We start from the raw sequence: 26,756 nt of genomic DNA, 5'->3' as shown, positions 1-26,756 counted from the left end.
ACTGTTTATAGGATGAATCCCCAGCTAGGACAGTCTCTGGGTGGCCTTTCCTTCAGTCTCTGCTCCACACTTTGTCTCCATAATTGCTCCTGTGAGTATTTTGTTCCCTTTCTCAGAGGAACCAAAGCATTCCCACTTTGGTCTTCCTTCTTCTTGGGCTTCCTGCGGTCTGTGAATTGTAGTTGGAGGGTGAAGTGGAGGTTTGTAGCCTCATGTGAAAAGCAACGATGTCGGCCACCCAGACGACCCAGGACTCCCAGGGACTAAACCATCAACCAAGGGGTGCACATGGTTCCAGCCAGAAGTGTGGCAGAGGAATGCTTTGTCAGGCATCTGTGGGAGGAGAGGTCCTTGGTCAGGTGAAGGCTCAATAGATGCCCCAGTGTGGGGAAATCGAGGCGGGGGGTGGGGGGTGGGGTGGAGGGGCATATATGTGGAGGTGGGGGGGGAGGGGGAGGAGGGGTTAGGGGTTTTTGGGGAGGGGGGAAACTAGGAAAGGATTTAGCATTTGAAATGTAAATGAAGAATATATTCAATAAAAAATTTTATTTAAAAAGTTCACTTTTGCACTTATTTGGATTTTATAACTTAGATATTTTCCATAAATAACTCTCAAAGTATTTGTGCATTACACACCTCAGTCTATGTATCCATGGCTAGCTCCAAAAAAAAGAAAGAAAGAAAGAAAGGAAGGAAGGAAGGAAGGAAGGAAGGAAGGAAGGAAGGAAGAAAGAAAGAAAGAAAGAAAGAAAGAAAGAAAGAAAGAAAGAAAGAAAGAAAGAAAGAAAGAAAGAAAGAAAAGAAAGCGGACCCTTATTTTAATATAGACTTCAGGCCACATTTGGAAGGGAGCGGAGAGGGCCTCACCACTGATGTGCAGTCTTTCAGTGGTCTGTCATGAGCAACAGGATCTGAACTCCTTTTATGACTCTTCATCTGTAGACTGGTCCCCCCCCCAGCCCCCCAAGGAGTGAAGCTTCCCCCAGGGAGCGATCTGGAAACAAGTCCCTCGTGTTTAGTTTCCACATCTGACCCAAGTGAAACCAGTTTCTCAGTTCCACTCTTCATCCCACAGCTGAGGTCACATGAGCTTACAGGACCTCAGAATGGACAGACCAGAGAGGCCAGTGGCCAGGAGTCCAGAGGAGCTGCTCTTGACCAAGATCCAGCCTGCCTCTGATGTCCCCACCCGGCCCTTCCTTAGGTCTGTCCAGTCCACCGTCTGTCCAGTCACCGGTCTGTCTACAAATGGCCTGCTGCACCGTCTGTCTCTCTCTTTGCCTTGGATTTATAAAGACTGCGATGGTGGTGAGGATCTCTCAGATAAACTGTAATGAGTTTTACATTTTAAAATCATTAAATATCTGAACATTTAAATGACATAGGTGAAGATTTTTTCTCTCCGTATGAGACTGTCTACATATTTGAGTTCATTATTCGACCCAATATTCCAGTTATGATGACTTGATCGTTATTTGGTATGTTACTGTGACACAATCTCTACAAAAGTAAACTCAGGAGGGGACTGCTGATTTTGGCTACAGTTTGTGGACACCGTCCATGGCAGTAGGGAAGACACTGCAGGACATGCTGTTGGATATCTTCACTGCTTCACATCTTGAGGAACAGGAGGCAGAAAGTAGACAAGAAGAGGGGCTGGGCTTCAGAAGGACCCCAAACGCCTGCGCCCAGAGACCCACTTCCTGTGGTTAGGCTCCGCCTCCTGCCGGTTCTTCAACCTTCCAAAGCAGGAATTCATGAGGAACATTTCCTAGTCTGGACTATCAAACCTAGATACAATGTTCGTAGAGTCCAAATCCACTTGTTGAGGTGTCAGTGAAACCTGAACTGGCTAAAACAGAAAATGAATCTAGACTCTTGGGGTATAGATGTATCAACAGCACCGATGAGGACTGCGGTTAGCAGTGGAGGGGTGTCCAGTCTTCAAGGCAACAGATTCCTTCAGGCTTACCTGTCTCCTGCCCTCTATTGATTATTCCCCTGTAACATGGAAGTAGAGGTCTTTCCAGAAGGGTCTCTAGGGGCTGGAGGGATGGTTCTGAAGTTAAAAGTGCTTGCTGCTCTCCCAGAGGACCCAGGTTTGATTTCCGATATCCACGGGGCAGCTCACAACTTCCATTCCAGGGGATCCAGCGCCCTCTTCTGGCCCCCATGAGCACCGGGCATATGACATATACTCATCCATGCAGGCAAAACATCCTTATACTTAACTGTTAAGTGTCTCTAATTGTTGTACCACCATTGTGTCACATCACCTGTCAAGAGAAAGAGGGTTCTAAATTAGGTTCCGTCTAGCACGAGTTTTAGGGTTTTATGATCAACCTCAAATATAAAACACACAGGCTGTGCTTTGGATGAGAAATGTCCCACATAGGTGTGTGGATTTGAACATGTAGTTTCCAGTTGGTGGTGCTGTTCGTGGGGGTGATGGAACCTTTAGGAGACCGAGTTTCTCTGGAAAAGTACATCACTCACAGAAGGTGGCCTTTTAGAGTCTAAAGCCTACCCCTCATCCGGTTCTCCATAGCTCTCTACTTCCTGTGTGTGAATGAAATGTGACCGCTCTGTTTGCTAACTCTGACCACACATTCATGCACAATGCCTTTTCTCCAGACTGTAAGCCAAAAGAAACCCCTTTCTCCTCTAAGTTGCTTGGTGGTGGTGGCGGTTAATTCTATCACAGAGACAACAAAGTAACTAATACACCTGTAATAAATACATTCTTTTCTTTTTTTTCTTTCTTTCTTTTTTTTTTTTTTTTTTTTTTTTTTTGGTTTTTAGAGACTGGGTTTCTCTGTGTAGCCCTGGCTGTCCTGGAACTCACTCTGTAGACCAGGCTGGCCTCGAACTCAGAAATCCGCCTGCCTCTGCCTCCCAAGTGCTGGGATTAAAGGCGTGTGCCACCACTACCCCGCTACGTAAACACATTCTATATTGTATGTTTTCAGCTGAGAATTTATTGGCACAGTGTTCAAAGAATAAAGGAAATAATTTATAAGACTCCTCTGTAGCCAAAATGATGTACAGTATATTTACAATGAATGGAAAATCATATTGACAGATGATCACATAATATGGCATTTATCTGCAAACCTGCCTTAGAGAAATGTTAGGAAACACTTTTGTTTATACAAAGTTTAAAGTCACATAAGCACCTTGAAATTATCCCCTAAGTGTCTACTTACAGCCACTATTGGGTATTTACTTTGTGTAGTTCATGGGAAGGAGGTTTAAAACTTGGCTAGCTTCCTAGGGTGTGGAATTTTGCCAAATAATCTTAACCAAGAAATGAGGATGATACAGTTAATTTTTATGATAGTCTGGGAGAGCATAATATAGCTATAAATAATTTAGATATGTAGATGCTAAAAAAAACCCTTTGGTTCTTTAAAGATCAATAAAACTTTAAAAAACATACATACACACATATACATACATACATACATATATATGTATGTATGTATGTATATATATGAGGGAGGTGGTTCCCTCTTTCCCCAGGAATTAACCTCAGGTCATGTGACCCAGCAGCAAATGCCTTTATTTGCTGAGTCATCATCTTTCTAGCCCTCAGCATAACTCTTTGGAAAATAATCAATATTCCTTTCATAGTGTTACTGGTAAAACTGGGGCTTCATTTTGGTGTTCTTAATCTTAATCTCCTTAATGTAAGAATTTTTTAAAGCAAGCTGAAGAAGAAGCTTCAGGACAAGTTTAGAGTTTGAAAGAAAAACAAGATAGCTGTCTGAGGAGAGAGGAGAGGAAGGAGAGAGCATGCATTTCACAGTGCAGTTCAACAAGCAGACATGGCGAAGGGAAGAGATGGGAGCTTCAGAGAAACTCAGAGTGGAAAAGCCCAGAGCGTCAAAGTATGCCCAGGCTTTGGAAGAAAAAGAGATTAAAACAAAACAAAAAGCAGGAAAAGAAAAAGTCACCTGTTTTTAGTCAGGGTTCTCTATAGTCACAGAACTTAACGATTATAATGACTTAAAGTCTGCAGTTTAACTAATGCAGCCATGGGCAGCTGGGAATGGGAAGTCCAAAATCTAGTGGTTGATCAGTCTCACAGGGTTAGTTGTTTCAGCTGGCTTTCTGCATCCTGAAATCCTGAAGAGGCAAATTCCAACAGATGTGCTGGCAGTTTACGGCAAGCAGGTGAAGAAGAGAATGAGTCTTCCTTCTTCCAGTGTCCTTATGTAGGCCTCCAGCAGAAGGTGTGGCCCAGATAAAAGCTACCACCAGACCTGGATCTGGAACTTGCTCTGTCCCAGGCTGGTCTCAAACTCAGAAATCTGCTTGCCTCGGTATCCTGGGATTACAGGCATGTGCTACCTTGTCTGGGCCTCAGCTTTTCAGGGCCACTATGCCTCAAGATTTTCATGTCAAGATCCAGGTCAGAAGCCTGTGTCTTCTGGCCTCAAGTTCTGGATCACAGGTGTGCCCTCTATTTCTGGATTGTAGTTCATTCCAGATGTAGTTGACAACCGGGAATAGCCATCCCGTCGTTGTCTTCATGGTATTCTGAATAACCCAGAAAAATGGGCAGGCAGTGCTACACGCTACAAGATGGAAGGTCTGCAAGCAGAAGCATGAGGGGGAAGCTTCAGGAAGGAGAAACACATTGTATTGTTAAAAGGATACTTAGTCCTCTCCATCCTTAGCATGTCTGTGATTTCTCAGCTTTCCTGGGGGTCAGTCTTAGAGTCAGTTTATTGACAGAAGCAGCTAGATTAAACTCTTGAAGGGAGGAAGCCAAAGTGTAGAATGTTTTGGGTGTCTTAGAATGTCGGGTACCCAGGTATTCTCTTCTTTTGATCAAGAGGAAGTAGTTGTTCTTTAATGGGCACCAGCAACTCCCAGATACTTCTGCTTGTTAATGTGGTCATTTAAATCCAAAGGAAGGGCATCTGCTTTTTTGGTCTTGCCAGGGAAACAGCTGAGTCCAAAGTCCATGAGGAAAACACCTTTCTCAATGGCATCCAAGACTACTGTCTAGCTATCCAGCCTTAGGAATAGAAGTACCGAGGGGGAAGGATATCATATTAGAAACCTAACAAGAACAATGTGTGTTTCTCTCCCGACTTGCCTCGTAATTTCAAATTATGTCCATGAATCACATTCAAAGTCCATTTGGCTAGGACCTCTCTCTTGACTGTATGTTGTATGCATCTCATGTCACACACACTCAGGCCCCATCTAGGATGATTAAACTTGCTTCCCAGTGTCCCTATACTTTTTGAGGACTACCTGGAAATTTTGACCATTTAGAGAAACTCTCCTGATGTTCACTGCATGTGCCCCATGGATCAAAGCCCTCTTCTTAAAAACCATTCGATAACTATCTTGTGAAGGCTCATCGCGGCCCTGGCAGGAGATCAGTCATTTCATGCACTGGAGAACAGGAGGCATCTTTATCCCCCCTCGACTGCTGTTAGCAGGTACACCCAGTCCTTGCTGCCTGGGTGGTAGGGACCCTTAGAACTCTCCTGCTTGCCGCAGCAGGGGAGGATGCCCTCTTTCTAATAAACATTCTGGCAGAGCACTCTGGAGCCTGGACACTCCTTCCTTGTCATCTCAGGGCTTGATCCTGGGGTCGTCAACCACAGCTCTTCCCCTTCTGTCTCTATCCTCCGCATCATCCCAGCCGTGGCTCACCCTGGGTCCCCCGTCACCCTTCATTTAATCACTCATAAGCCTTCCCATTTCACAAACCTGCCCCTTCCCCACTGCCACCGGCAAGGGCTCAAGCTCCCATCCCCTTCCCCGACTGTTCTCACATCTCTGTTTGTCCCTTTTCTCTCTCAAGTCTGTCTTCATGTAGGGACAAGATGAATATGGCCAAAGGAAATACTTCATCATCCTTCTTTACATAAACCAAGAGTCTCCTCTGCTTCCCCCTCTCCACACACATTCTCCATTTTTGTCTTTCAAACACAGAAATTACTGCTGTCCTAGACCCTGAGATGCCTTGGGCTCCGGTGGCTTTTCTCTGGTGGCTCCCGTCAGCTGATTATAACCTAATTAATTCCCCCTTCTTTATGTGTGAGCACAGAGCCCCTTCTGGGAAGAATCTCCTGAACTTCCAAATGGCTTTGCATATCTGCTTCCATTTCTGTATTCCCAGAGACTGGCCCCAGCTCCCGCTTCTGCCTGACTCATTATAATTACCCTTTACGCACCTGGTTCTGTCAGTAGGCAGAGCCCTCAAGGACGGGAGCTGCTTGCTCTTCATTCGTGTTTTCCAATACTTGGAGCCCTGCAGGAGAGCAGAGATGAGGAAATGGTGTGGTGGTAATCTCTCACTGGAAGTTCTCCTGGGGAAGAAAAGGCTTCAAAAAACACAACACAACCCAACGCCTCTCCTTCTTACTAAGAAAAGATAATATACAACCCAAGTACACGCTGGGTTACCTCAATGGCAGAATGTAGAAACGAACACCCAGGATAAACATCTACTCTGAGACGCACATTCTCTGGGTGCCTGGGAAGTAGATGTTCTCTGACCCCTCAGCTGCCAAGTGCCTCTCCTGTGGTTGAGTCCCACAGTTTTATCGGGTCATCCATGGCCCACTGGGCAGATTCAAAGCATAGTCGCAAGAAGGAACAGGGTTCAAGTCTGCAGGTTTGGGAAGATGGAGTTTAAATTAACACAGTTTGAATACGTGTGTGTGTGTGTGTTTGAATATATGTGTATACATATATGAACATGTATGGAAACATATATGAATACATATACATTAAAAATCCACTAAGGTATAAAGTAAAATTTCCATGTAATACTCTACGCTATAACTTTTTGGATTGTTGAGACAGGGTCTCACTTTGTGATCCCCCGGTTGCTTGTCTCGCTCACAGCAATACTCCTACCTCAAGTCTCACAAGTGCTGAGGTGACAGGTGTAAAGTACAATATTTAAGCTTTCCCTGGAAAAGAAGACAGTGTTCAGAATGTGGGCTCAATGTAACATGTTCCTCTTCTTGACTCCCAGAGGGATGGAGTTTATTTAGTATTTGCTTTTTGTTTGTTTGTTTGTTTTTAGTTTGTTTTTCAAGACAGGGTTTCTCTGTGTAATGGTCCTAACTGCCCTGGAACTCATTAGGTACACCTGACTGGCCTCAAACTCACAAAGATCCACCTGCCTCTGCCCCCTCTTCCTACGCCCTAGTGCTGGAACTGCCACCCCTGCCTGGCTGGAATTTTTTTTTCTGGATACAGAGTCCAAAATAGGACTCAGAACACTATGGTGGTTTGATCGATGTGGTCAGCCAACCAGTTTAAATGTTTAAAAACCGTGACAAATTAAAAAAAAAAATTACAGGCGTTCACAAAGCGTGACTAAATCACTTAATGAATAATTATCTTGAAAACCTCTCGCTGTAGTTTGAACACAAATTGTCTGGTCCTCATAGGCTCGTGGGTTTGAACACTCGGTCCTCAGCTGGTAGTGCTGATGTGGAAGGTTCTGGACCTACCCAAGGAAGTCCTGTTACAGGAAGCAGGCTTTGAGGACTTTTGGCTGGGTGGTTGGTTAGTTAGTTGGCTTTTTGAGACAGGGTTTCTCTGTGTGGCTCTGGCTGTCATAGAACTTGCTCTATAGAACAGGCTGGCCTCAAACTCAGAGATCCACCTGCCTCTGCCTCCTGAGTATTGGGATTGAAGATGAACACCACTACCCCACGAAGCAGTCTCAGCTAGCGTTTTAATACCACCACACCACTCCTTTTTCTCTTCTGCCTCCTGATTCATGCCTTTGCCACCATGCCTCCTCTGCCACTGTGGACTGTATTTCCTGTGAAATCATGAGCCAAATCAATAAACCCAGTCTCTCTTAAGCTGCTTTTGCCAGGGTGTTTAATCACAGCAACAAAAAAACAACTAATATACCTCCAAAACCAATGCCTAAGTCAACAAGTAGAATACCATTGCGTATAATGAGTTGAATCGAGTCTTTTTCAAATTCATTCACTGAAGATCTCTCCCCTGAGTCTGGTGGGATGTGACTGTAGTTAGAGAATAAGTTTCAGCCAGGCGGTGGTGGCACACGCCTATAATCTCAGCACTCTGGGAGGCAGAGGCAGGTGGATTTCTGAGTTCGAGGCCAGCCTGGTCTACAGAGTGAGCTCCAGGACAGCCAGCGCTATACAGAGAAACCCTGTCTCGGAAAAACCAAATCCAAAAAACCAAAAAACCAAAAAAAAAAAAAAAAAAAAAGGAATAAGTTTCTAAAATCCATGAAATTAATAAAGACTTTAGAGTGGGCCTTAATCCTATAGGCCCACTGTCCTAAAAAGAAAACAGGGACTTTCAAATAGACACCACACCTGTGTGCACAGAGTATGTGAGGACTCAGAGTATTTGAGAAGCCAGACAGCTGGGTCCTAGGAGAAACTAACATCAGCTGACACAGTGACCTCGGACTTCCAGACTTCAAAACAGAGAAAAGTGTCTTCTATTAAGCTATTCAGAATACAGTATTTTGTTATAGAATTTTCAAAGCATCCTGTGTTCCTTTCTAATGACAAGACTCTAAGCTCTATTAGCTACTCACTTGACTTAAAGCACTCATGTGTAATATATTATATAATATGTAATATGTAGCATGTAATATGTAATAATATGTTCATATATACTTCACAAACTTCTTTATACTAAAGAAAAATATACTCAAAATGTAAATGATATGTATAATCAAATCTAATTAGAAATAAAGATTCCTGCATTCATATAATAAAAACATCTCATAAGACAAGAACAAATAATCATGAAAGAGAGTTAGTTAGAGATAGTGAAAATTAATATGACAGTTTTTGAAATACGTAGCACAGTAGACATTTTGGTGGTAACTAATATAAAAACGTACTTTGCTGTTGTTTAGTAAATCTACCATGATGTTTTAAGTAAAAAATGTTTTCTAATTTAAATTAAATTTCATGGCTAAACTAAAATGTATCAATGGGACTTTTCAATTTCACTATCTCTACTGAAATCCCAAACTTTATAAAAGCTCAATCTGGCAAGTTCTGCAGCTTTTTTTTTTTTTTAATGATCTGAATTTGAGTGGGTTTGAGCAAAGCATCTCCTCGGTGATTAGCAATAGCCAGCATCTGTGCCAGCACCTGGCTGGTCCTTGGTTTCCTGCCCAGCTTCCTGGAAAGCTCTCCTCCAGTGACCAATTACCAACCCCCTCGGGGATGTCAGGCTGATCCCAACTCTTGCATTTCTCTACTTCCCACTGGCTGCAGGTGCTGAATGTCAGACTGATGTTTTGAATCGCAGTGAAAACTATTTGGGAAATTCTGTGACACTTACTGAGACACTGTGAACCAGAACTGTCACATCCCAAGATAGAAAATGGTGAGTTTTGCCCCATGAGCTTTACTAAAAGAAACAGTAACACCCAATTCTTGCTCATTTCTTCAAGCTTGTATTGACATACATTAATCATGCCCAGTCATGGGTTTCATGGAAACACTTCCATACATGCATATAATATATTTTGAGATCATATTTGTATCTACTCCTCTCCCAATTATTCTCTCTGTCCTATTCCTGCCAATCTCTTCCCCTAACAGACACAACAGTTTTGAGTGTGAGTGAGCCTTATTTGGCCAAGTTTTGTTTGATCCAAGGACCTATGAGGGTGGACATTCACAGTCACCTAAGAGGAACTGGAGACAGTATCTTCCAAGTTTGTTGCCTGACGCCAATAAAGGCTAAAAAAGAGGCAAACTCTTGTGTGAGTATGCACTGTGGAAGAAAACTTTATTGAGGACATTTACAGAAAAGTAAGAAATCAAGAAGTGAGAGAAATTCCCAAGAGGAAAAATGGCGGACGGATTTCTTTGTTTAGGGTTTTGTTTTTGTTTTTGTTTTAATAGCATCATGGCAGACACTGGGCAAACTGTTGTGAGGATGTGTAGTTGTCTGGGAGATTGTGGGCCGAGGCAGTGAAGGGTCCATATGCTATATGTGTGGCCTAACCAGGCTGACTACAACAGTTCATGTGCCCCCACCCAGTTAGGCGTAGTTGAAGCCACCTCTGTCCATCTCTCACTCCTGTTTTGTTAGTTATTGACCTTGGTATCTGTGAGTTCTTGATCACTTTGCTGGCATCGCCATTCCTGATTTTCAGGAATCTTGAAGGTTGTTAATGGCAACAACCTAAACTCTTTGTTCTCACAGATATCAATAGGTGGACTTGGGTGACTTTTGTTTATGGACAGTCTGGTGTTTCATTCCTGAAATGGGTGGAGGTTTCCTTTTTTTTTTTTAATTTGGTTTTTTTAGAGACAGGGTTTCTCTGTACAGCCATGGCTGTCCTGGAACTCACTCTGTAGACCAGGCTGGCCTCGAACTCGGAAACCCGCCTGCCTCTGCCTCCCAGAGTGCTGGGATTACAGGTGTGTGCCATCACCACCCCGGGTGGAGGTTTCCTTAAAGCTCCATTTATTTAGTGTGTCACCATTAGTGGCATTAATACCAACAATTTGTAATGGGATGGCAGTGCCTAGCGCACATTCTTAGAGGAGATCAAGGAAGCCGGCTAGCCCGACCACCCGACACTGCTTCTTCAGATTTGTCTGTCTCTTCTCAGGTTTGCTTGGCTCTCCCAAACTCAACATTGAGCTCTTTGGCTCTTTGTTTCTCATTCTTGGTGTTTCTGATTTGGGTGCTGCACTGGCTGGTTTTGTGTCAACTTGACACAGGCTGGAGTTATCACAGAGGAAGGAGCTTCAGTTGGAGAAGTGCCTCCATGAGATCCAGCTGTGGGGCATTTACTCAATTAGTGATCAAGTGGGGAGGGCCCATTGTGGGTGGGGCCATCCCTGGGCTGGTGCTCTTGGGTTCTATAAGAAAGTAAGCTGAGCAAGTCAGGGGGAAGCAAGCCAGTAAGAAACATCCCCCCCATGGCCTCTGCATCAGCTCCTGCTTCCTGACCTGCTTGGGTTCCAGTCCTGGCTTCCTTTGGTGATGAACAGCAATGTGGAAGTGTAAGCTCAATAAACCCTTTCCTCCCAAACTTGCTTCTTGGTCATGATGTTTGTGCAGGAATAGAAACCCTGACTAAGACAGGTGCTTAAGCTCTAAAGTACCAAAATCTTTTAGCCCCAGCACCCATTTCACTGCAACATATGGGAGCAGTTTGTAGTTTCCCCTGTAGGGCTTTCCCCCCTAATTTCTACAGAGAATCAGCTCCTGCCTCCTCTCTCTCTCTCTCTCCCCCCCTCTGTGTGTGTGTGTGTGTGTGTGTGTGTGTGTGTGTGTGTGTGTGAGAGAGAGAGAGAGAGAGAGAGAGAGAGAGAGAGAGAGAGAGTGCTAATGGTTTTGTTAAGGTTGCTTGCAGAAGCATAGATAAGGGGATATTTGCAAAAGCATGGTTACTTGCAACCACAACTGAAAAGAAATCTTCCCCTGCCTCAGAAAGCACTAACTACCCATCAGTCCTCAGGGAGGAGTGAAGTCTCTTCAGGTACTTCACACTTCTTCACAATGTTAACAGGTTAAATCTTGTGTGGGTCTTTTATATTTTTTCTTTTTTTTTTTTTTTTTAAAAATGTGTCTTATGCCATGTATGTGGAGGTGCCCTTAAAGACCAGGGGGGGTGGGGGAGGAGGATTCCGTGGAGGTGGAGTTACAGGAGGCAGGTTGTGACCTGCCAGTCTTGGATGCCGGGAACCGGAAACTGGACATAGGTCTTTTGAATGAGTAGAAAGTACTCTTAAGAGCTGAGCAATCTTAACTTACAGCTCTTATGCATATGACAGAGTTGCTATAAGTTTGTGAATGCAATGGTCATGTCACACTTAGAAGACAGTGTATGTATTAAACAGTCCTGGCCAAGGTAAGTCTTGTTCATGATTGGTCAGTCATTGTTTCTGCTCTGGTGCATTAGGTCTTCCCCTGTCTTCCCTGAGACTTTAGTTTTTCCTTCTCCCATTATATAATAGTCAAAAACACTAAATACACAAAACAAAGAAACAATATTAAAAGCAGTAAGGGAAAAAGGTCAAGTAACATATAAAGGAAGACCTACCAGAATTACACCAGACTTCTCCCTAGAAACTATGAAAGCCAGAAGATCCTGGGCAGATGTTGTTATACAGACCCTAAGAGAACACAAATGCCAGCTCAGGCTACTATACCCAGGAAAACTCCCAATTATCGTAGATGGAAAACCCAAGATATTCCACCACAAAACCAAATTTACATAATATCTTTTCACAAATCCAGACCTACAAAGGATAATAGATGGAAAATTCCAACAAAAGGAGAGAAACTACACCCTAGAAAAAAGCAAGAAAGTAATCTTCTTTCAACAAACCCAAAAGAAGATAGCAGTACAAACATAAAAATAACCTTAGTGTGAAAGACAGACACTACCTCAGAGTAAAGGTCTAGAAAACAATTTTCCAAACAAATGGTCCCAAGAAACAAGCTGTACTAGCCATTCTAATATTGGATAAAATCAACTTTCAACCAAAAGTTATCAAAAAGGATAAGGAAGGACACTTCATACTCATCAAGGGAAAAATCTACCAAGATGAACTTTTAATCTGAACATCTATGCTCTAAGTGCAGGGGCATCCACATTCATAAAATTATTAGTGAAGTCCAAGTTTTTCTGTATTGTCTTTTTGTTTTAAAGACTCAAGGAGCCATCTCACTTGAGAAATGGAATGGGAATCAGAGAGACTGGCATAGATTCAAGGTCATCTTAGGCAACATAATAATTTCTAGGATAATTGGAGCTACAGAGTAAGACCCTATCTTACAGAAAACATAAAATAGAATAATAAAACAAAATATAGCTAAGAAATGCATTTGCACTACAACATGAAAAATAAAAGACCTGAAATTTTTCCATGTATGATAGGCAGTTTTTCATTCAATCATCTTAGCACTTTCTGTTATAAAATATTATATAGCAAAACTGTGAGTCTTTGTCACATTAGCTGCAGTGTTTGCTTTCTAGGGTATAGTTCAAAAATGTTTTATTTCTTTAATCTGTGAATGTCTCAACAAACCTCATAACCTAAGCTTGGGGACAAGAAATTGAAAATATATTCCACTAATGTATATTTCTATCACTATGTTGATGGAAATAGGTTTATCATGATTGCTAGTGGTAATATGTTACCAGTGATAAAATACCCACTTAGGATAACTGTTTCTTTTCAAAGAAAACTCTAGAAAATTCAGAGTTATATTGTGCACCATCTCCTAGCCAATCTTCAAAGGAAGGGGCATGCTAGGTAGCCAGTCAATGGGACTCAGATCACTGTAGGTATGGCCCCTGGGACGCACTGTAAGCTTTGTGTGAGAGAGACATGTTTTGCATGTAGCCTGGTTGAATAAGTCTTAGTCAAAGTAAAGGCCACACTGTTATGGACGACAAGAAGTGTATACCAAAAGGAACATGCCATGGTTGTCTCCGGAGGGGCCCTGCCAGAACCTTACACATACAGAGGCAGGTGCTAGTAGTCAGCCATTGGACTGAGTGTGGGGTCCCCAATGGAGGAGCTGGAGGGTGATCCGGAGGAGATGAAGGGGTTTTCAGCCCCATGGAAACAACAATTTTGGCCACCCAGATGTCCCAGGGCTCTCAGGGACTAAGCCATCAACCAAGGGGTGCACATGGTTCCAGCCAAAAGTGTGGCAGAGGAATGCCTTGTCGGGCATCTGTGGGAGGAGTGGTCCTTGGTCAGGTGAAGGCTCAATAGATGCCCCAACAAAGGGAAATTGGTGTGTGTGGGGGAGGTGGGAGTGTGTCGGGTGGAGGGGTATATATGTGGAGGCAGGGAATGGGAGGAGGGGTTGAGGGTCTTTGGGGAGGGGGGAAACCGGGAAAGGTTTTACCATTGGCAATGTAAATGAAGATGATACTCAATAAATTAAAAAGGAAAAAAGAAAAATTGCTAGGTCAAAAAATAAGAATGTAACTTAATTTAGGCCATTACTCAGTTCAAAAACATTCATTCTGATTATTTTTCATCTCCTGTCTTCTTTCTTTGCCTTTTGTGTGATATTTGAATAAGTAATGTCGCCCATAGGCTCACATATTTGTGTAAGTGCGAGTAAAATGAAACTACCAAATTAGGCTATTCCGTGAATGAAAAGGGAAAAGTTATTCAAACTGCCAAGGCTGTCTCTGGGGGTTGGGAGTGTGTCTGGAGAGGTGAAATGGTGGGAGAGTCTTACCAGGGCTTATGTTGCCTACCGAAGTTAAGTGAGTTAGCTGGGACAGCCTGGGAACTAACGCAGGGATTCAGTCTGAGGAAGGCATGCTTGAGTTAATAGGGAACCAGACGCTATGTCAGGAGGTAGTTGACTGTAAAGGGGAATGGAAGGAGGGGGTGTTAACAAGGGGTGAAATGGCTTTTCTTGACAGACACCACGTTACGGGGTTTCTGAGGAATGCTGACTTTCAGTAGCAACCATTTTTGTTTGCTCGGTCAGACTCCGGCCAGCAAGGAGCTCAGAGTGCTGTTTAGGACATTGTCCGTGGCACTGCCATCTGGGGGTCTAGGGTGTGTACCTAAGCCTTTGATCGTTGTTCTCCTGTTGGTGGCACTGTTTGGGGAGGTGCAGCCTTTCAGCCTTGAGGGTGTAGCCTCGCCTCTCTTCCAGTGTGTGCTCCTTGCTTTCCAAGGGCGGCCACAAATAAGATCTCTCAGCGTCCTGCGCCAGGTGCCTACTGCCGTGTCTCCCCCACCATCGTGCATTCTTGCTCTGCGACGGTAAGCTAAGACAGGTTGTCCCATAAGTTGCTTTCAACTGTGGTGTTTTGTCACAGCAAAGGTCAAGTAATTGATACAGTGTGGTGTAGTTTACTTTCCATGTTGCCCTTCGGCATGTGCTGAGCTTGGAGACGATGCCACTGGTTTCCGGAGAGTCTAGAAGTCTCTCACCGTGGCCCTCACAGCAGTTTGCAATTTCAGTTTGCTTTCTCCATCTTCTGTCATTCCTATCACTTCGTATGTCCCAGCATGCATCAGCTTCCCTTACTGATACCCTTCCTTATGTCTGATGGATGAGTGAACACAGAAAACATGGCTCATGTGCACAGTAGCATCTTACCCAACTGCAAAGAATGAAATGGCATCCACAGGGAAATCCATGGAACTGGAGATAACTATGTTAAGTGAAACAAGCCAGACTCAAATATAGATATCAACTGTGTCCTGTCATGTATGTAATCTAATTTGGAATATGTAGGATTTAAACATAAATGTGTGTATATGTATATGATGTATATGTATGTATATATGCATATGATGTATATGTATGTGTATATGTATATGATGTATGTATATGTAGGTGTATGTGTATAATGTATATGTATATGATGTATGTATATGTATGTGTATGTGTGTATATGTGTATGTGTATGTATATGTATATGTGTATATATATAGTGTATGTATATGTGTATGTATATAGTGTATGTGTATGTATATAGTGTATGTATATGTGTATGATGTATATAGATGTCTATGTAGTCTATGTGTATAATGTATATGTATATGATGTATATGTATATATGTATGTATATGAAATAGAAGTTTACAAAAAGTTTATAGGGTAGGATAAAGAAGTCCTCAGAGAGACAGGTGGGGAAAGAAGAGAGGTTAATGGAGTATATATGCCACAAAAAGCAGAAATAAGACAAAACAGGTAAAATTCACTTTAATAACACATGTTCTCTAATAAGGAAGATGACTGACCTGTTCCTTAGTATTTGACCTCAATACTTCTCACATTTAATGTCAAGTTTCAGAGTTATGCTCTTCAAATATCACTACTCTGTTGTAGAATGGATGACAACCTTTTAAGTCCAGCATCACCAAAACACGATAAGAAAATAAATTAGAGAGTTGTTAACACAGACAAAGGAGTGGTAGTGCTTCCTAATCTGTAGCCATGAAAAAAATCTTTGGGGCATCCTTTCAACCTGATATTTTAATATAGATGGATTTGGCTTAAAATGAATATCTAGCGGATAATCAAGAAAAAGAGAAGACATGAGAAAGAAAATAAGCCGTCTCCATCCACCAGAGGTAAGTTGGGAAAGGCCTCTCTTGTTTCCTCTCTCTCATACCTAGTTTCATTGTATAAATAAGATAAATAAAAACTATAAAAGATATTAACCATCATTTAATATGCATATTCACCACAAGATGATTACCACAAATTAATTAACATCTCATAATTATCGTTGTGTGTGCATGTGAAAAACATTTAAGATCTATTTTCTTTGTGAATTTCGAGTAAACAACAATTATTTCCAGCCATGGTCTCCACGCTGTAAATCAGAGCCTCAGATCCTACTCACCACTGGACTGAATTTGAACCTTTGACAAGAGTCTAGCCATCTTCCTGAACTCTCACGCTGTCTTGTCTGCTGACATCACAGCCTCTTCTCATCATGTTTTCTCTATCTATATCTTTTTCCTAAAAATCTGACCACAGGATGTCATAGAAATGAAATTTAAGTTGTTTTTACAGATCCATTAAATAAATTCAGGAAGATGCTTGAATTGTTCTCCAAAGGGGAAATAAAATAGATATTGGGGGTAGAGAGAAGGAGGTAGAGAGAGAGGGAACTGGGTGGGAGAGGACATGGGGAGGGAGGGAGGGAGGAATCAGGTGTAGGGAGAGCAGGGTAGAGAGAACAGAAATTGGTGGGTATGGAAGAGCACCCTCTAGAATGTGCCAGAAACCTGGGATGGGGCAGGCCCTAGGGTGACTCTAGCTGAAACTAGCAGTGGGGGATATGAACCCTGAAGTGACCACTTTCTGTAGCCAGACAGGACTCCCAGTAGAGAGATAAGAATACCAAACCACCCACAAAACCTTCGACCCCAAATGTGTCCTGCCTCCTTGCTGTGCTGGGACAACGATGGAGCAGAGACTGAGGGAACGGCCAACCAGTGACTGGCCCAAACTGAGACCCATCCCATGGATGTGCGCCAGTCCCTGACACCATTAATGATACTCCGCTATGCTTGCAGATGGGAATCTAGCATAACTGTCCTCTGATAGGCTCCATCCAGTAGCCAAGGGAAAGAGATGCAAAGACCCACAGCCAAACATTAGATGGGACTCAAGGGAGACTTATGGAAAAGTTGGGGGAAGGATTGAGGGACACAAAGAGGACAGGGACTCCATGGGAAGACCAACAGAGTCAACTAAACTGGATCCCTGGGAGCCCTCAGAGACTAAGCCACCAACCAAAACCCATACAAGGGCAGGACCTAGGCCCGTTGCACATATGTAACAGATGTGCAGTGTAGTCTTCATGAGGGTCGCCCAACAACTGGGATGAGGGCTATCCCTGAATTAGTTGCCTGCCTAGGGAATCCCGTTGCCCTAACTGGGCTGCCTTGTCTGGCCTCAGTGAGAGAGGATGGGCCTTAGTCCTACAGTGACTTGATGCATGTGTGTGTGAGTGTGTGAGTGTGTGAGTGTGTGTGTGTGGTCTGATACCCAGGGGGTCCCCTTCTTAGAAGGGAAGGGGAGGGTGGAATGGGGTCTGGTATTGGTATGTAAAGTGAATTAATTACTAATTAATTAATTAAAATCAGTTCCATATCAAAAGCACTGAGAGCAGAAACTCATGCAGGGCAGGAACCTGGAGGCAGGAGCTGGTGCAGAGGCCGTGGAGGGTGCTGCTGACTGTCTTGCTCCTCATGACCTGCTGTCTTACAGAACTCAGGACTACCAGTCCAGGGATAATATCATTCACAGTGGGCTGGGCCCTGCCACGTCAATCACTAGTTCAGAAAATGCCCTACACCAGACCTTCTAGAGGCATTTTTGCCTTTGAGCTTCCCTCCTTTCAGGTGACTCTGGCTTGTGTCCATTTGGTGCTCCCTGTATGAGCACGGGTATGGGACCATCTACTGGATGGTTAGCTCCTTGGAGCCAGCATCTGTGAGGAAAATGGTCTCTCCATTCTCCAGAATCCATCATTACCAATATCTCATCAGATAGGGGTGAGGTCCTATGAGCCCCTTCTCCATCTGTGCTGGGATTTCGGCTGCCTTGATCTTCTGCAAATCTCATATACACAACCCCAGCTGCTGTACATGCATGCACTCAGCCACACTACCATTTCTGGCAATACCGTTTCACTGCAGGTATCGATACCCTGGGATAATACAAACTAATTACTTATTTATTTTATGTATATGTGTACACTTTAGCTATCTTCAAACACACCAGAAGAGGGCATTAGGTCCCATTACAGATGGTTGTGGGCCACCATGGTTGCAGGGAATTGAACTCAAGACTCACTGGAAGAGCAGTCAGTGCTCTTAACCACTGAGCCATCTCTCTGGCGCCCTCTCTGTCCTTGCTTTAGGGAGGCTTTAGGGGAGAGAATGTGATATGTAAGTCCTAGTTAAGGCTGAGTACTCTGATCCTCTGTACACTGGCCAGGTATCGGCGTCTGTTTTAACTACCACTTATTATAAAAGGAAGCTTCCTTGATAAGGTTTGAGAGATGCATTGATCTATGAGTCTAAAGATAAGATCTTAGGGGTTAGTTTATTACTATTTCCATTTAATAGAACAATAGTATTAGGTTCTTCTTTATGGCCTGTGACCAGCCAGCACAGGTTTCTGGCCAAATTAATGGTACCAGACATGGGTTCCATCCTGTGGAGTGGGCTTTAAATCCAATCAGAAAGTGTTGGTGAGTCCCATCACAACTGTTCCACTATTGCACCAATGGGAATATCTTGTCAGACCGTTTCCTTTTGTAGCTCATAAGTTTCACAGCTGGGTAAGACTGTCAATGGCTTTTTCTTCCCAGTATAGTAGATAGCACTGTCTAACACCATGAAAATTGGCCAGTAGGGATGAAACTTCTAGGTCAATACCAGCTTGAGTTTCTCCATGTCCAGGGACTAAAGTATATGGTATCTGTGCCTTCGGCAATAAAGTTTTACAATTAAGTTCCAGAGGGTATTCAAGAGTAAAGTTATTATTTGTGGGCACTTATGGGACCCCCACTGATAAACAACTAGATAAGAGAAAATTTATTCCTAGCACCAGGCTTTTTATTTGATAACCAATAATGTCTGGATGAGGCAGTGTACCCCTATTATAGGGTAAGTACATTTAACTCCCTTTTACATGTGCATATATGTGTGTGTATATACATATATATCTATATGTGTGTGTACATATCTATATATGTGTACATGTCTATGTATATATATATATATTGAAGTCTCTACCAAATTTACTCAATATAAACAATTTTTCTTGTGGGAATTATATCAATGGCACTATCAGTCATAAATCCCTGTCTTCCCAAAGTTGGACAATATTCTATATGATAAGAACTAAATTCTGCCTGCCCAGGGCATATGCTACCCTCTTCCTGAGTGCTTGTTTACGTACTTGTGCAATCGGCTGTCTTCTTGGTTTTTATTCAACTCTGAAGTTTTCTCTGAATCATCAGTTTCCTTTCAGATGAGAAATAGTTTTGCTGTGTGTGCTTTGCAGAATACGATGACTCGGAGAGAGCAAGTGTTTATCCTAAGGTCACAGGACTAGTTATGTCCCAATTCAAACCACTCTGACAGACTTCTCAAGACCGGCCAGTACATTTTAACCCTGCCACATGCTGCCCTTGACCTCCTGATCCATGGCAGCTGTGGAAAAGAAAGAAATGTGAAATGGAATGTTTGGAAGCCCCAGCGTGAGGTTCAGATGACACGTTCCTCAAACTGTACTCAGTGGAACCCACAACCCTTTGTAAGCTATGAAAAGAAAGCTTTTCTGTTTGGATCAAAGTCCCATAGCAGCCTTTAGAAGTGTTCGCTCCAATCATGATTGCTTGATATGTAGGAATGAAGTAAAATGCCCCAATATGACCATACAAGAAAGAGTAAAACGGAAGAAACGTGCTTAAAGTTCTTCAGAGTTGGGGGAAGGTCAATAAGACATCTTATAAAATGCTTTTTGAGAAAATGAAAGTGGGTATCAAAAAAATTGTTCCTCCCTTCCTCATTTTCCTAGATTAGTTTTTATTGCAACAAAAAGCAAGGGACCTTACATTATGCTTAACCTTTTGTCTTCTACATGGAAACTAACGCACTGTCTCATTTGCAGGAGTCAAGTCATCTCAAGAATTGACTGGCAAAGACTCCTACCTGGGCTGACACACTCAGCAGGGCAGGAAGAAGCTTCACCTTGAAGTCTTTTGGTTGTGCTTGCCATAATCAGGGTTCTCAGTCAAAGCAGCCATAATTCACATCTAAACAATGAAGAGAGAGCTGTCTACAGATATTTCAAACGCATGGAAAATAGAATATTTTCCTACATACTTGGATAACTTGCTCTCTTGGGTTTTGGGTTTTCTGCTCATGAAAATCTATTCTGATATTCACCTTCCAATCCTGATACCTCCTTGTCTCGCTACCCAGGAAACAAAAATGGTCACTGGAAGGAGGATCACTATCCTTAAGCAAGTCACTATCCTTAAGGCAAAGAGACTCTGTGGCTGAAGAGTATACCAGGAGAATTCTACACATTGCCAAACTTTAGGGATTCAAAGCTTGAACAAAGGCATAGGATGGAACACTGGGGCTTATAAAACAGTTAATGCACAAGAGAACAGACTTAAGGCTGTGCTCAATACTTGCTGTAGCAGTGGATGTCTGGAGGACACTGAACTGTTAAATCCCCAAAGTTCCCAGATGCCATTATAAGGAAGGGCTCAAGGAAGCAGCTAATCTAACATAGAATCACCTGCATGCTGTGAGCTATCTGCAAAGACTCTAAAGTCACTCGATTGGATTTACTGATATGCCCAAATTACAATTTTCCCATCAAACAAGGGAGCTTAGAAGTAAGATGAGATCCAGTTTCAGATGAATATCTACATCCTCTTTGCCTGTCTATTAAAGTGTCATCATTTTTAAAGCAACAGCATCAGTTTCAGTAGAATGTATGTGTACACATTGAAGCCAGAGGACAGCCACGGCTGCCGTTCTCAGAGACAACATCCACCGCCTGTTAGATATGGCGTCTCATGACCCAGTGCTCACCAGTTAGGCTAGACTAACTGGCAGCTAGCTTCAGGGATCTCCCTGCCTCTGCCACAGCAGCACAGGGTAGTGGAAAGCACGCATCACAACACCCAGCCTTTTACTTAGGTCTTGGGCTGTGTCTTAGGTAGGGTTTTACTGCTGTGAACAGACACCATGACCAATGCAAGTTCTATAAAAGACAACATTTAATTGGGGCTGGCTTACAGGCTCAGAGGTTCAGTCCATTGTCATCAAAGCAGAAACATGGCAGCACCCAGGCAGATATGGTGCAGGAGGAGCTGAGAGTTCTACATCTTCATCTGAAGGCTGCTGGTGGAAGACTGACTTCCAGGCAACTAGAGTGAGGGTCTTAAGCCCACACCCACAGTGGCACACCTACTCTAACAAGGCCACACCTCCTAATATGGCCACTCCCTGGGCCGATCATATACGAACCATCACAGTCTGCAACACAAATCTTTGCCACCTTACCTACTACACTGTCCCTTCTGTCCCAGAAGAATAGTCTTCTTTCTTCTTTTCTTCTTCTTCTTTCTTCTTCTTCTTCTTCTTGTTTTTTTTTTTTTTTTTTTTTTTTTTTTTTTTGGATTTGGTTTTTTTCAAGACAAGGTTTCTCTGTATAGTCCTGGCTGTCCTGGAACTCACTCTGTAGACCAGGCTGGCCTCGAACTCAGAAATCCACCTGCCTCTGCCTCCCAGAGTGCTGGGATTACAGGTGTGCGCCACCACTGCCCGGCATAGTCTTCTATCTTAATTGTAGTTGTAAATTCACTGGGGTCGCAGAAAATGAATTCAGCTGGTGGAGAGAGTAATCTCCTCTGAGTTGATGGGCATGGTTATCAAGAATTGAAACCACTAAGACAGTTTCTGTGATTATTTTGTTAACTCAGCATGATGTCATAGTTTCTGTCTCATGAAAGCCTTTTGCGTGCTTGCATAATAGCCCATTCTACTCTTGCTAATTCATTTTTACATCAGTGTTTTAAGCTTGTTACTACATTTCATTTCCTTAGGACAGCTTTATAGTAGGAACTATTGGTGTCTAAGGTTTGAAATGTGTAGCCACATCTCGTCGGAAAAATTCCTTCACTTATCTGTTCATAGAACAGCACTGATAGATAGGACAATCCAAAAATACGTCAAAAACTCTCACGATGAAATTGCTATGATAGATTTTGCAATTCAGTACAAATTGATGCTTTAAGGGTATTTCATGTTTGAAATTCAGGGCTGTGATTGGATTGTATAGAATGCTTTTAGGCATCATACCAACAGATAAAGCTGTGAGCTTGTGTACTGCTTTTTTAAGTATCTGACTAGATTCTCCCCCTTCCTTAGACTTTGCTATAAATACCTGTGAATTCAATGAAATGAAGGTGCTTCACAAGAGAGCAGTGCTTCCTAACCTTCCTAATTCTTCGACCCTTTAACAGAGCTTTTCAGGTTGTGCTGACCCCCCCTCCCCCCGAACATAAAATTATCTTTGTTGCTACTTCATAACTGTAATTTTGCTACTGTTGTGAAAAGGGCGTTCAGCTCCCAGGGAGTCACGACCCACAGGTTGAGAACTGCTGCAATTAGAGAAAGCATTTCCTCCTAGAGTTAAAACATTGCTTTGTTTAAACGTAAGAGTCTGTAATATAAGAGAATATGAAGTTTCAGTACCCAGCAAGGCTAAGTCCTAGAGGTCCTACTGCGAGGCCTAGCCGAGCTCTGAGGCAGCACCGAGCCTGCTGAGGGAGAAAGCATTGTACGAGAAGCACATTGGCCGAATGCATATGAAAGCTTATACCTTCTTTTCCCCCACCAGAGAGGCGTTCTGTCTTGTTCTTTGCAGCTACAGTGGGGGTTCACTGTGTCTTTGTTGAATTTGTTGTGGAGCAATAGAAACCCCTACAGTATGGATTTATAATTTTAGCTAGCCCATATAAAAGACACACAAACCAGGTATTTTATTTATGAGCTATGTGCCTAGATTGGGCAGGTTTGGAGCTATTGTGACTTATTTCCCAGCTACGAAGACCCTTGTCCCTCGTTGTTTCTCTTGGCCATGTGCTCATGGTCCACCTCCTCTCATGCCGGCCTCTCTATCTCTATCTCCTCTCTGCTGCCTTCTCTCTACCTGCAACCCCCTCAGCTGATAATCAAGTCCCACCTTTCTTTCTCCATGGCCCAATCACAGGCTCTAGCCTTTTATTGACAGTTAGAGAGCAATGTTCAGATAGCATTGCTAGGATAGCACCACATATGGAGGATCGGCTCATGAGGAGAAATCACATCTTGAGAAGCCAGTGTCTACATTAGAATACAGGCAGCATCAGACCAACCCACTACAAATCCGTTTAAGGGTGGCTGTCACTCATGAGGATGTAAATAATACTTTATAAGAAGCCACTGAATGCTCAAGTTTAGGCACAGGAAGACCTTGAAGAGAAAGTGGAGTGAATGAGAACCGGTCCAAAGGATGCCTTTAACCTTTGATCCCCTTGTGGAGGGGTCATCTGTGCTAACAGAGTGGGGAGAAGTTGGCTCTTCCAAGGCCCCTTGCTTCCATGTCTTGCACAGCTATATATTTTATGTCTTTTGATTTATAGAAACAGCGGGGATCCAGGCCCTAAGTTCATCAGAACCACCTTTAACCTCTGTCAGACGCGGGCAGCCACAGCACTGACCTTGCAGTGGCCTGGTGTTGAGTGGGGACAGCTTAAATGGCACCAGCCTAACCCAGCCCTCCAGCCTAACCCAGCCCTCCAGCATCGCAGTGCTCAGAGGAATGGGTTCCTTGCTCGGTCTTGTTTAAAGGCCAGCCCTTAACTATCACAAAAAATACTAATTTTTAAAACTCAAATATTTGCTTCTGACTACTAAATTCTCACAAGGTATCACAGAAACCTCTAGAAAACTTAGGCACCTAAGAAGTGTTGCCTTTGGAACTTTCCAGAAGTACTGCCAGCTTCCACTTACAGGTATGCACACTGATAGTGTCATTTGCTTTTACACTGATAACCTGCCCTACTTTTAAAAAAATTTAATAGATATATTCTTTATTTACATTTCAAATGTTGTCCCCTTTCCTGGTCGCCCTCCCCCAAATCCCCTAACCCATCTCCCGTCCCCCTGTTGCCCAATCAACCCTTTCCCACTTCCCTGTCCTGGTATTCCCTTATACTGCAGCATCGAGCCTTTTCAGGACCAGGGGCCTCTCCTCCCTTTGATAACCAACAAGTCATCCTCTGCTGCCTATGTGTCTGGAGCCATGGGTACTCTCTGGTTGATGGTTTTGTCCCTGAGAACTCTGGGACTACTGCGTGACTCATATTGTTGTTCCTCCTGTGGTGCTGGAAACACCTTCAGCTCCTTGCGTCCTTTCTCTAGCTCCTCCATTGGGGACCCTGTTCAATGGCTGTCTGAGCGTGTCCCCCTCTGTATTTGTCATGCACTAGCAGAGCCTCCCAGGTGATAACCTGTCCTTTCTAAGAAACAAGAAAGTCTCTTCCCTCTCTGTATTTTTACCAATCATTTATTGGATATTCCATGAACTGTCTTTATCAAATTTATTCTTGATAAATTACAAATGTGGGCTTCTTAGGCTAATGTTAATTGTGGCAGTTTATTTGGTTAGACTTGCCCCCAAGGAAAGACTTGCTAAGGACAAGGTTAGACGTGGCGCCAGCGTGTTTTGTCTCGTTCATCGATCTTTAGCCTGCAATACTGCAGGCTGCTTTTAGATATGGACTGAGCTCTCTGAATTCAACATTAGCTATTGATTTAATAGTGAACTAGCTTTATTGCTGCAGTGTCAGGGTCTGGGAGCAGCCTTCCTGTGGTGCGATGACAGTTTTACAGAGAGGGGTAAGCCATGATGGATTTCTGAGAATGTTTGGATGTGCTGTGAGTGTCAGGAATGGGGCTGTGAGCATTGCTGAAAGAGAAGCAGCTTGAGTCACTGTCACACAACAGTAATTGTCCTCCCAGGGCCTGGTCTGGCTTCTATTTATAGAAATGACGGGAAGTACAAAATGAACGTTGCCAAAGCACAAGCTATAATTTTAGGAAATAAGTGACTTTTACATTTTACTTGAGACTACAACTTACTCTGTTAAGCAAAGGCATATTTTGCAATTACAGACAGTATTCAATAAAAAGCTGTATTAATTACATCTTAAGCTTCTGAGAGTGTGTTAAGAATTTCTCTTTTTTAATATTTATACATTTATTTATAAAGAAATTATGGTCTAATTATTTTCAACATACAAGAAACCAGAGAGTGAGTTTGTACAAAGCCAGCCTGAAAAGTATTCAAAAATGTGCAAAAATGACAGTATCTCAGATGCCCCGGCTCACCAGCAATTCCTTCACTTCCACACATCAGTATTTGATACAAAAAAAGTTCTTTTGGTAAGACCCACAATGCCAAGAAAAAAGGACACGTTACAATTCCAGTCAGAGTCACCGTCCTGTCGGTGGTACCACACCCCTCTTCTCTCTGCAACCAGTTCTGAGAGAGACAGATGAGTGTTTCATGTTTTCTTTGACCCAGTTGAAAACAGGAAACTTAGAAGGGCAGTGACAACAGCACTGAATATCTGAAACAAGTGTTCCTAAAGGTGCCAGCTTTGGGTCACCCTAGCAAAGAAACAACACAAAAATAACCACATTGTCCTGTTCAGGATCCAGTTGTATTTAACCATTCTAAATTAGCAAAACAGCATTTTTTTTTTTTTTTTTTTTTTGGTTTTTTCAAGACAGGGTTTCTCTGTGTAGCCCCGGCTGTCCTGGAACTCACTCTGTAGACCAGGCTGGCCTTGAACTCAGAAATCCGCCTGCTTCTGCCTCCCACGTGCTGGGACTAAAGGTGTGCGCCACTACCGCCCAGCTAAAACAGCGTTTTTCAAACAAAGAATCCAAATGTAAAGAGGGATCTCTTAGAATTACATGGAAGTATGGAAGGAAGGGTCCTAAAACCAATTCCCTCTAATAAATAGGAAGGCTTTGTTTGTAACCAGTTATCAAAATTGACTCAATAGCAGTAAAATACAAATAAAACTTTCCTTACAACAGAGTTGAGGCTATTCATTTGGAAAAGGCTAGACCAGGTCAAACATCTGTAGCAATGACTGTCCTGATGTCTCACTGGACAAGCACATTTCATCAACTGTTAGAAAGCTTGATGCAAATTCGTGATTCTAAGTGAATGGACGCCATGCCACTGCAGAAATAGGGTTTTTAAAAGGATGGCATCCCTTTATGACAGGGGACACTGCGTCCCTAACGTCTTTGAAGGTCCAAGGCCCTCAGAAGAGGTCCCAGAGTCTTGTTTAATCAAGTGCATGTGTTATTGCTAAGAAGAGTCACGGAGGGTCAAAGCTCTGTCCACTATTTCCTATGGGGCTGTCCAGAATGGCATCTGCTGCTGGGCTCTAGGCTGTGATGAAGGGAACTGATAGCCCAAACGCCAGCCCTGTGGAAAGCTACCACCACGTTCTTCCTCTTCATCAGAGGAGTCTGCGGTGTAAACTACTAAGCAATTCCCTTCTCTGCCGTTTTCATCTTCTCAGCTGGATAATCTAGAAGAGAGAACAACTTCAACCCCATTCCCCAGCAAGAAAAAAAATACCATAAATTTGTTAATTAAAAAAAAAGATGTTAATTATAAGTGGTTAGTTGGAC

At 43.0% G+C, this 26,756-nt stretch overlaps 1 long non-coding RNA gene and 1 pseudogene across 2 annotated transcripts; both read right to left on the bottom strand.

The window, feature by feature from the left end:
* Positions 1 to 562: 562 nt before the first annotated feature.
* LOC127674032 (uncharacterized) lies at positions 563 to 21,619 on the bottom strand. Of its 2 annotated transcripts, none has more exons than XR_007975270.1 (4): positions 21,558 to 21,619; positions 20,187 to 20,290; positions 6,201 to 6,277; positions 563 to 2,276 (listed from the first exon to the last, which is right to left on the bottom strand). It is a non-coding gene; the product is annotated as an uncharacterized LOC127674032 (long non-coding RNA). The 2 variants fall into 2 exon arrangements; XR_007975269.1 differs by lacking the exon at positions 21,558 to 21,619 and adding an exon at positions 21,291 to 21,416.
* Positions 21,620 to 26,469: 4,850 nt separating this feature from the next.
* Positions 26,470 to 26,756, bottom strand: part of LOC127674242 (KH homology domain-containing protein 4-like) — a 57,280-nt pseudogene continuing 56,993 nt past the window's right edge.

Source organism: Apodemus sylvaticus, chromosome 23 (assembly GCF_947179515.1).
Source record: "Apodemus sylvaticus chromosome 23, mApoSyl1.1, whole genome shotgun sequence".
Lineage (NCBI taxonomy): Eukaryota > Metazoa > Chordata > Mammalia > Rodentia > Muridae > Apodemus > Apodemus sylvaticus.
This window is presented reverse-complemented; position numbering and strand designations above follow the sequence as displayed.